The sequence below is a fragment of the Lynx canadensis genome, chromosome D4, assembly GCF_007474595.2.
Source record: "Lynx canadensis isolate LIC74 chromosome D4, mLynCan4.pri.v2, whole genome shotgun sequence".
Classification (NCBI taxonomy): domain Eukaryota; kingdom Metazoa; phylum Chordata; class Mammalia; order Carnivora; family Felidae; genus Lynx; species Lynx canadensis.
In genome coordinates, this window is record NC_044315.2 from 25466786 (window position 1) to 25479092 (window position 12307).

Genomic DNA, 12307 nt, shown 5'->3' on the forward strand with positions numbered 1-12307 from the left:
CTGGAAGGCCACACCCTGCTGGCTTATCAGACAGGCTCAGACAGTTCTCCCCAGCACAAAACAGGCTGACTACACTTTCCCTGTTGTTCCATCCATCTCAACTCCCTGACACCTAAGGACATACCTTGTTTTCCCTTAGTTTCCATCGAACTTTATTCAGACCATCTGGGAGCATCAGGGACTCGGTACAACGTAGAGTCTGTTTGTATTGTAATTAACCAAACTTATTTAACATGTTTTGATGTATTCAAGGTTTCATGTCGTTGCCGTGTTTGCTCAGAGACCATATTTAGGAACATAGCATATCTGTGTATGCGTATTTGTCATGTCATATTTGTCATGCATCAGGGTCATATTGGCTAGAAGAAGACGGAACAGCAGATCATGTTTAGGCAAAGATTTGGTTCCAGGCCATCAGCCACACAGTTGCAGGGGGGAAAAAGTGCCCATAAATAAGTACCAACAGGTTATGAATTTTAATCCATGATGATTAATCTACAGATTTTACATTTAAAAAGCAAAAAAGACCCCATATCAAAAATAAATGTTAGCTAAAACCTCTGACAGGGTTTTCAAAAGACTTTCAGAAAGAAAAGTTAACAATTCCACCTTAAAGCCAACACTGTTAACAACAGTATTTATACAGCATTTACCATGTGCCATGCACTGCTTTGAGCACATTGCAGTATAAACTCATTGAATCCCCAGAACAATCCTTGATGTAGGTACTGTTGGGCATTGTTCCCTAGGTTACATCTAGACAGGCTTTCCTGCTTTTTTTGCAAATTTCTCCTGTTTGGAGAAATGAGCCATGACATTTATTTTCCATTACACTATATGTATAATTTTAAAATATGCCTGCAGGTCATGATTTCTATCCATCAGCAATCAGTAAATTAATGCAATATTTTTCTAATCATGATTTGCAAACCCATGGATTATTTACATAATAGTTCTCATAGGTTTCCCAGCAAATTTAAAGGGTTTATAAAATAATTTTATATTTATCTTAGAGAAGAGCAAATATAAGGATAATCTATCATTTTTTTTTTTAGATTAACTGAGCTGATGAAGAGAGTTGACATCAATTAAATAAGCAATTGGAAAGAGAGCAGAATCAACTTAGTGACTTTCAATTAGTTGACTTCTCAAAACCTGTTCACGTACACTGGCCAGCTGAAAGACACAAACCATCCCATGTATTCATACATTATTCATATGCATCATTCTTTATATATAGTTAATGGCATGCATATGGCCTGGAATTTTTGGTTTTCTAACCATTCTGCCCTCATAAATATACCAATGATTGTTAAACCACATACCCTGATTTTTGTTTCAGAAGCTGTGGCCACTATATGATAGAACAAATGCCCATAACCACTATTAGGTGTCAGCATAATCAAAACTAGAAAGGTTTTCCCCAGTAAGCATTAAGTTGCACTAATTTTTTCAAAACATGAAACATGAATCAAAATCTGCTTTGAAACTAAGCCACAATATGTGGAATATTTAGAGTCAATGTTTCTGAAATAGGACCCTTAGGGGCACCAGAAGATGTCCCCTGGTAAGGATAGAGGGACAGGGGGATGAGAGGTAAGCAGGTGCATGCTTCATGAGTCCGAAGTTTCTTGGCACTTAAGGCAGCGTGTATGAGGCTGCTTTTGTGTTTAAAAGAAAATCTGGTACTTTTTTCAGATTTACTTCTTCTTTTTGGACGTCAAATATCTTTGGCAATTCCACAAATACGCCTCCTGCAAGATAAAACATTAAAGTGCCACAAAGAACAAAAACAAGCACAGGAACAGAGATATTCTGGAAGCAAGTATCATTGGACACTTTGATTTTCATCTCTGTTCACCTGGTAAGCCAGGTGGTATAAATATACATTTACCGCTTTACATATTATCAACAGGAAAGAGGAAGTGGAGAGTGTAGGGAAGGCAGGTGGAGATGGGCTTGAGTTCTGACTCCACCAGATCATCAGCCTTGGTTCACTGGGTCACCCATATGTTATTAAAAAACCCACAAATAGCCGAGAGAAGGAGAGGTAGGAAGCAGGGAGCCGCCCCCTCCTAAACCCCCTTTAGAATAGACCTTTTCAGTAACTGTAAGCTAGTACGTGAATGTGATCATTGCTAAGCCTGGATGCATTCCTTGCTTTGGGACGCAGGGGGACTGTGAGCTATGTGGAGAGTAATAAACAAATGTGGAGTACTCCCAAAGTGCCAGGCACTGTTCTAAGTGCCTTACATAGATAGACCCATTCCTGACAACAGGCTATTAAGGTAGGGACTATTTTCATCATCTTTGTTTTGTAGATGAGGAAATGGAGACACTTGTGGCAAAATAAATTGCCTGTAGCAATGCAGCCAAGGTCACAGAGTGGGTATTTGAACACACAGAAGTTCGGTTTCAGCACTGGTGTGATAAACATCTTATATCTCCCTAGGAGAAGGACACTGAGGGTGATGCCTCTCTGGGCTTCCTACCCACCTGCCAGGGGGGGGTCCCAGAATGCCTCTCTTACAGGTGAACCAGGGGAGCTGACAGCGGCCCTAACGATTGTTAGGGGAAATGACCAAAAGAATGTCTATTGGATGTCTGCACAGTCTTGCTGACCAGTGAGATAGAGAAGAGGAAAAAGCTCTTGAGTTACCATGAGATACCCTGTGAGATGTTAAAGTTCATGAGTTGAATTGAATTCTGTAGCAAAACCCAGAAGTTTCCAAATCTAGAATCTCTTTGCCTAGTTAAACTATGCTTTCTTCTTTTTATAGTCCTCAATATAAATTGCCTTGTGATTTTTTCTGATCCCTAAAGTAAAAAATTTTCATTGTAAAAAAAAAAAGATAATCAAAAAAACATAAAGAAGAAAGGGAAAATTCCCTGTAATCTCCCACTGAGAGAACACAGCTTTGAAAACATCATTGTTTATCCTCTTGGACTCCCCCCCCCCCCCCGCCATGCATTTATAGGCATATACAAATATACACACTAGATTAAAGTTTGGGGGAAAATGGGCCAGGATATACAAATCCTGTTTACCTACATTTTTTTCACTTAATATAATGTGGACATTTTTGCATGTTAGTAGATCTGGTTTTATACCTCCTTACTTTTAATCATCACAAAGTACTTCATTGTGCTTATGTTTCATAATTTACCTAAAAGTGCCACTACTAAATGACATGTTGGTTGACTTATTTATTGATTTTGATTTATTGCTCTTTATTTTTTGATTTATTGCTATCATAAACAAGCCTGGAAGAGTTGAAGGCATATCTATGTAAATGTGACCCTCAAACAACATGTGTTTGAATTACATGGGTTCACAGATTATTTTTTGATAAATACCTTTCCATGCTGTAAGTGTATTTTCTCTTCCTTATGGTTTTCTCAATAACATTTTCTTTTTTCTAGTTTACTGTATTGTAAGAATATAGTCTATAGTACATATAGCATACAACATCTGCGTTGTTTATGTTATCAGTAAGACTTCTGGTTTATGTTATCAGTAGGCCATTAGTTAAATTTGGGGGGAGTTAAAGTTATATGTAGATTTTTGACTGCATGGCGGATGGGCTCCTAACCCTCCGTGTTGTTCAAGGGTTGACTGTACTTCTGTTTATTTCCTCAGAATAAATTCCTGGAAATAAAATCCTTTGATCAAAGAATATGTCCATTGTTAAGGATTTTAATGTAGTGTGTCAATTTCCATCTCCCTCCTATCCCCGGGCCCCTAGAAATTGTATTGTTTTTACCCTGGCCAGCCTGATGTTTCCCCACATAGTTGTCAATAGTTTGCTTCAATAACACTGGCTATTTACTCGAATTTTTACCAATGCAATAAGTAAGATAAACAAACAAATAAATAAAATGGTATTTCATTGTTTTAATTTGCATTTCCTTGTTTAATAACAAAGTTGCACTTTTTCTTAGGTCTGTTTACTAGTCACTTGTGTTTCTTCCTTTGGGAATTGACTGATCATGCCCATTTCCCATTTTCCTTTTATTTTTGGATATATGCTTAAAAAGCATATTAAGAACAGGAACTCTTTGTCATGGACTATGTTAAAACTGTTTTTCCTATTTGTTGTCTTAGACTAATTTATGATTTTTCTAACCATATAAATATTTACAATATGTCAGTCTTTCCCTTTAGCTTCTGAACTTGATCTCAAGCTTATGAATTTCTTCTCCATGTTAAGATTATAAAAACATTTACCTGTATTAATTTTACCTTAAAAATTTAATCCACCTGGGGGTGCCTGGGTGGCTCAGTCAGTTAAGCATCCGACTCTTGATGTTGGCTCAGGCCATGATCTCATGATTTGCGAGATGGAGTCCCACATGGGGCTCTGCGCTGACAGTGGGGATCCTGCTTGGGATTCTCTCTCTGCGTCTCTCTCAAAATAAATAAACTTAAAAAAATATTTAATCTATCTGGAATTTATTTTGGTATATGACATAAAGAACTGATCTAGCTAGTCCAGTTACCTTTTCACTGGTTAATCCATATTTTTTGTATGTGCTTTGGAAATGTTTAAGTTTTCTTAGGTGAGGATGGAAAAACCAGGATGTTATAGTTTCCGGGTAAGAATGAAGTCAAGGACCATTCATAGCATCAGAACCACATGCTGTTTTCCTATCGGCGGTGCTGAATTCCCGAACTGTCCATCCTGTTCTTGTCTGCCTTGTCACCAAGGCTGCCTTTCTCTAAAATCTGGAAAGGTTTTCTTCTTTGACCGAAGCCTTGATGTGGACCGGGGGAACATCATGCTCTACCCTAACAATTAACTTGATGTGTCTTTGGCACCAGTGACAAAAAAGGAAGAGAGCAGAAAATCTTTCTTCTGAGTCCCATAGAAATGAAGCAACCAAGCAGATAATTGGCCCTAACCCAAGTTGAAAAGCCTTGTGGGAAGGGGAGCCAAGCAGGCTGTAGAGAGTGATGGAGGCTGTCTTTTTGCCACATCGCTGTACACACCTCATTAACTATCACGGCAGCAAGTTGGGTGGATCTCAGCCTGTCGCACAGCCCGTATCAAGTTCAGGATGTCTGGAAATATCAAACTTGGAAGGAGAGCACACAGATCCCTGCCTGATGTAATGGAGTGGCAACCCTTGTCGGGAAATTCTCACATCTAGCTGACTTAGGGTCATTGAATTTAGTTGGGTCACCTCTGAACACTGGTGCCTGCAGCTTGCTCTTCTCCGCACTGTGGGCTGCATCAAACATTGCCCGCTGTGATTCTCATCTTTCACAAGAGTTCTCTTTATGTGGATAAAATGACCTCATGATCTGAACTGATTATAAAAATTAACAATGAGAGGGACAAACAGGATGTGGCGTTGGGCTTTCCAAAGATCCTGGCAAGACCTTTCCTTTCTTTTCGAATAGAGGCTAGTTAAGGACATCGAATGTGGGGCACCTGAGCAGCTCAGTTGGTCAAACGTCTGACTTTTGATTTCGGCCCAGGTTGTGATCTCACGGTTCATGAGTTCAAGCCCCACCGTCAGGCTCTGTGCTGACACTGTGGAGCCTGTTTGGGATGCTCTCTCTCCCTCTCCCTAGGCCCCTTCCCTGCATGGGCATGTGCTCTCTCTCTCTCAAAAATAAATAAATATTTAAGAACAAATAAACAAAAACCCCTATAGAATTTGCCGTATTTTTTCTTGTCTCTGTTTAACAGATAGAACCTTGTTGATTAATTAAATTCTATTCTAAATTCTGTTGCAAAAGAATGTACATTTCTCTCTACTTGGTACTCATTTATGCAGCTTTCGATGTGATTGATGTTTAATGAGCACATGCTATGTGAAAGAACAGAAACTAGGATTTGGGTCTGCCAGATACTGTTCCAGGTGCTTTTAAGCTACTTCCCCATGTAATCTGCATGAGAATTTTGTGATAGGTATTACTCTACCCATGTGACGTGTGGAGAAACCAAGGCCCAGAGAGGTTAAGTGCCTTGTCCAAGGACACTCAGCAGGCATGTGCTGAACCTGATTTCAATGTATGTGTCTCAAGAGTTTATGGCCCATTTGTCCCGCCTACTCTAGCAAAGACTCTTCTTTTGAAAATAATCTTCTTATTTCTAATTTAATTGCTTTATTGTTGGAGAACATGACCTGTGTGATAGTCATTCTTTGAATTTGTTGAGGCCTCCTCTGTGACCTAGTACATGGTCTGTTTCTATAAATTCTCCGTGTTTTCGTGAAGAGATGGTTGTTCTCTGCTATTGCAGGGTTACATGTATCCGTTAGACCAAGCTTGTTAACTTGGTTGTTTAAGTCTTCTGTATCTTTGCTGACCTTTGGTATACTTGATCTATCAGCGTCTGTTAGAATTGTTAAAATCTCCCACCATGAGCATATATTTGCCAAATTCTTCTTGTCATTTTTTTAGTGTTGCTTTATATATGTATTTTTGGCTCTACTCTTAGTTGCATACAAATTCGTGATTTTTACATTTCTCTGATAGACTGTTTTAGTCATTATTTTTTAAAAAAACTTTTAATGTTTATTTATTTTTGAGAGCGAGAGAGACAGAGCACGAGCTGGGGAGGGGCAGAGATAGAGGGAGACATAGAATCCGAAGCAGGCTCCAGGCTCCGAGCTGTCAGCACAGAGCCTGATGTGGGGCTTGAACCCACGAACCATGAGATCATGACCTGAGCCGAAGTCGGAGACTCTGAACCGACTGAGCCACCCGGGCACCCCCCGTAGAGAGAGACAGAGCATGAGCAAGGGAGGAGCAGAGAGAGAGGGAGACACAGAATTTAAAGCAGACTCCAGGCTCTGAGCTGTCAGCACAGAGACTGATGTGGGGCTTGAACCCACGAACCATGAGATCATGACCTGAGCCGAAGTCGGAGACTCTGAACCGACTGAGCCACCCGGGCACCCCCCGTAGAGAGAGACAGAGCATGAGCAAGGGAGGAGCAGAGAGAGAGGGAGACACAGAATTTAAAGCAGATTCCAGGCTCTGAGCTGTCAGCACAGAGCCCGACATAGGGCTTGAACTCACAAACTGCGAGATCATGACCTGAGCTGAAGTTGGACACCCAACCAACTGAGCCACCCAGGTGTCCCAAATGCTGTCCTCTAATAGCAAGTTTCACTGTGAGCACTGTTGGGCTGGACTTAGTTTTTGCCACCTTATTTCATGCTGTTTGACATTCTTTTACTTCATTTCTTTTTTCTCCTTCCCTGTACCTGATGGGCTGATAAACTTTCCTATGTTCCCCTTTGACTTCTCTGCTTGTTTAGAAGCTAAAGATTGTATTTCCATTCTTTGAGTGGTTACCCTTAACATTTGAACATACATTCGACCATACAGCTTCCTAATAACATGGCAAATGTTGTTGTGTTTCTGTCCCCCTGCCCGACATGACAAGAAGCTCCATGTGCTGGAGCAGCTCAGTAACTATCAGTCCAGGAGGTATTTTGTCTGAGTTTTGGCTTTACCTTTTGTACTGTCTCTATCTGTACATCTCCTCATGGTCCATCTCTCTCTGTTTACTACCGAGTTTTCTTTCCCTCTTCTCGCCCACTCCTTTGCCATGGCTCCGTCTCTGCTCATCTGTTTGTACTTGTCGTCTGTTTCTGGTCCACAGACGTGTTTGTCCTGTGTTGGTATCTGGCTGTGACTTCTTTGCTTTACTTTAAAACAAACAAACAAACAAACAAACAAACAACCCCTGTTATGTAGTAGCAAAGGTGTGTCAGAACTTGAAGTCACAGAGCCATCCCGGGTGGAATTCTCTAGCATAATGCCTGCTGGTCTTAGGAGGAGCCCTCTGACTGAAAAGTGGAAGTCTTCTGTTGTTTCTCTTATGTTGAATGACTCCCAATTCTATAGTCCTTTATGTCCACCTATGACCATAGGCTGTTTACCATCAGGGACGTCTTTAGCACAGACCACACCTTTGTAAAAAGTCCAACCAGATGCCCAGGTAACTGCAGCCCTGTAGCGTGCAAGGGAGGGTCAGACTGCACTTCAGTCTCTACTCACCACTTCAGCAGGTGCCTTTGTGCGACACGTAAACTGAATCCCCCGTACGGTGGTTCTGTTTATCAGCAACCTTACTAAGTAAATTATTAAGGGTTGCTAATAGTTGTAACAGTGCTTATAAACCACAATCACCGCGTTGTTAGAACTTACTGATGTCACTTTTGGAATTCTTACCCCAAAGCCTGGTTGCTGTGTATTAATGCAGGGCTTTTCCTGTTCCTGTGCATGTACTGACCATCAAAATTCCCCTGGCACTTGGGCTCTGATCAGAGAAGCTGGATATTTATTGTAGTAGATTATACCCTGTATTTTAGGCAGAATTCGGGAGGGATCCCAGATCTCTTATCATAACTTTTGTTATGCCATAAAAGTGAATCTAGGTAGAAGCATCAGGATAACCTGATTATTTTCATGGAAGCTAATAATGAAAACCAATAATCAAGAAAACTGCAGAACGCTAACAGATATTAATAGATATGTACTGGTATGTGTCTAACAATTGGTTTTCTGAAAAGAAAAAGCCTGATTTGTCGTATTTTCCCAATTTCAGTAGTACAGATACTTCCACTGTGACAGATCTCAAGCTATTACTGCACTGATAGCACTGAACATGGAGTTGGGAAAAGATACATAGGACATTGTCTCCAGCACCCCACTGGAGCATGTTACATGAACATTGCATGACATAAAGTAGGTCATTGATATTTGTATTCTAATTTTTAGCGATAATTTTGAAACTGGATTTTCATAGTTCAAAGAATAATCAGTCCAAAAAAGTATCCAGCAGGCAAACAATGGCCATAAACTTGAAGTCTAATGTTGAGCATGGACTGGTCCCAGACAATCAGTGGCTGCAGGAAAGAGCATATCTGAAGGGCAGCTGACAAAGCCTGTCTATAAATTCTTTTATCTGCAGCCACAAAAGATGAGTGGCTCCAACTCTGGACATATTCTTTGGAAGAGAATATCTAACTTGTATTTAGAAAATTGTAAGTGGTTTTCAAAGATACTATTGTGGGCACTGCATGTTTTCCATTTTTCCAATGTGCAGTGTCCTTTGTCCATTGGAATTTGGGGTATCTTTGCTTTGGTTATCTTACTTCCACCTGGCATTTGCTTGCCTTTCAAGAGTTGATCTGTAACCAAGTAGATTCCATTTTCGTGGTTCATATATTTGCAATACCTTGTAATCTGGTATACTACTTTGGGATTCATGGCTACCTTAACTCATCAATGTATTCTTTTTGGAGTTATGATGGCACGATGACTTTTACTTTCTTCTTTTCATTTGAGAATATTGCAGCATTTTCCTGAACTGAGCTGAACTGAGCATTGATGTTATTGACAGTATTTTGTGTCACTTAACGAAGTGGCAGACCAGAACACATTATTTACGCCACTGAATTTTATATGACTAGCAAAAATTTGGAGAAAGATAAATGTGAAGTCCTTTTCTGCACTCCTGCTTTCCTTTAGAATGTTTGGCTCTTTACCTAACAGAGGCGGGGACCTGGCAACTCTACATCGAGCTGAATATATTTGTGAACTCTTACAATTTTATCTTGAATAATTAATATTTATCTTGAATATTTTAATAATTCCTTAGCACGTCTCTCTTCCTTTCTCCCCTCTTCCCCCACCATTTTTTTTTTAACAGGTTGCCACAGTGACTACCCTGGGGTGGTTGAGTTTTTTTTCCCCCCTATATTGCAATGTTCCAGATTGAATTATGCTAAAAATATAAATATGGAATTTGCCTTCATGCAAAGGTAAACCTCTTCTAGTAGCGATGTTTTGTTTAGTTTTCAATGTTGGCTCATAACATGCATTTTCATTGATTCCATACACCACTCTTCACAAAATACACAAATTGGAGCAGACATCAGAATTTAAGTCACCATTTTCCCAAATGGTAGTCCTCAGAATATTCATCTAGAGACTTTAGTAGCTCCAGAATAAAAAAATGTGTTCTAGGATCAAATACGTTTGGAAAATACAGCATATTCTATTTTCTCTTGACAATTTACAGTACTTATTTACCTATGAAAGTTGGCAGTCTGCTAGTTAAAAGACAAAAATTAACAAGTCATGCAAACATACACACACGTGCCCACACACCATTTGTTTAACCCAATGTTTACCAAATATATTGAGAGGAATTGTTTTTCCCATACTCTATCTGTAAGTACCTTTGAAAGGAAGGTCTGTGGAATACCAGGTTGGGAAGTTTGCTCTAAACCCATCTGCCAATACTGACCGTATGTAGACTCCTCTGGGTTTTATTGTTGTATTTAGGACGGAAACGTGGAGCATTCTTACACTGTTTAGGCAAGAGGCCCTGAATGGAAAACGCAAAACAAAGACTGAAACACAAAACTGAGAGTGAATCAAATTATTCTTGGATTCATTCATTTTGTTCACCTTGCATTCATCAAATTATTCTTGAACACTTGGGCAAATGTCACTAAATCAAGAGCAGTTTTGCCTCTTACGAACCATTTCATGTGTATGCGAGAGGAGAAAGTTTTACATGTGTTTGTTTCATAGTCGATAAGAATTGTGGAATCTGCCAACAAAGTCTTGCCCTTGTTATTGTATATTGCTGTTTATCCAAAAAGTTATTAGCATTGCAACTTTATATATGCAAGTCTTTCAGAGGAGACTTAGCTGAGGACTTATAACTTGCGAATACACACTGCACAAGGCTAGAAACATCTAATCAGAGGGCTGAAATTCCTTGGGAATTAAAGCACTCTTCATGATCTTCATCTGGATAAAAAAAACAAATGAAAAGATTATAGCCCTTAGAACAGCTAAAGCCAGAAGAAATATCACTTCAACTAATTTAATGTTTGTTTAATGGTTTGTCAGTGGAAGTTTTGATGATATAGAAAAGTATCCAGAAAACAATAAAATCTGCCTAGAGTTACGACACCTAAATACAAATAGCATCAATATTTTGGGGGTTATTTCCTTTCAGTCTTTTTCCATGCATTAGTTTTTGTTCATTTTGTTTTGTGTTCAGACAGAGTGCAGAAGCGTGTTTACTGTGAAAGTAATAAAGCTTTAACTTCCGAGTCACTCAGCTGCCAAAATATCCTTTGAGGCCTGGGGAGCCACCGCAACGTGCTAAAGTGGGCACACATTTTGGTAAATTTGGCAAAAGTGAGATAAATGAAGTGAAATTCATAAGTTTGCTGCTTTATTTCCACTCAGATTTCCATCCATCACACTTCTCACATCAGGTGGTGATGAAGGGGCAGCAGGGATTTGGGGGACTTGGCTAAGGGAAGGTGAATTGTGGATGCATTTGCTCGGGGTTAGTTGGGGCAGGTTCAAATGGTTCATAGTGACTTTTGTAGAAGTGATATCCAGAAATATCTTCTCTGTTGTCCTTTCTAATATTTTGACTTGATATTTCAGGGCCAGAAGTTATATCAGATGTTTCCTATGGTGCCCAGCACAGGAAGGGTGTGAGTAATGGAGGAGAAACAAAATTTCCTATTTTTGGAGCCAAAAGTTAGTGTGTGGGAAAGTCTTCAATCGCAGACATGAACACGATTAAATTTTGATGCCTAATCTAAAGGAAGTTCTCTCTTTTCAGAGATATACTCAGTAATATAGCACATGCACTTACATGGTACAGTTTTGGGAGTTATATATTTTAATTTTATTCTTTAGTGATTATCGTAAAAAGATATAACCTGTATCCTTCACTTCAGAAGCCTAAGAGTCATCAAAATACCGATTTTCAAAATAAAAAGCCTATGACCCATTAATCTAAATCTTGCTCTCCCATCTTCCATGGTTTTTGTTGTTGTGGTTGTGGTTGTTCCAGTTTATTCCATGTCTTTGTTCCATGTCTGTTTTAATTCCAAATTGTTTGTAACACTGCCATCTGCAATTATCATCATCATTGGAATTACAAAGATATCTTACCAATTTTTTTTTCCCTAAGAATGCTTCTTGTATCCGCATTTATTTCTCAGTTCAACTTTCTTTTTGCTGAGATATCTTTTAATCATCTTCCATTCTTGGTGCAGAAGTAGTGAATTATCTTGATCTTTATGTTTCTGAATATGTTTTTAGTTTTATTATTTTATTTAATTTTTTATTTTTTTGAGAGAGAGAGAGAGAAACCAAGCAGGGGAGGAGCAGAGGGAGAGAGAGAGATAGAGATAGAGAGAGAAAGAGAGAAATAGAGACAGACACAGAGAAAGAAAGAGAATCTTCAGCAGCCTCTACACTTAGCTTGGAGCCCGATGTGGGGTTTGATCCCACGACCCT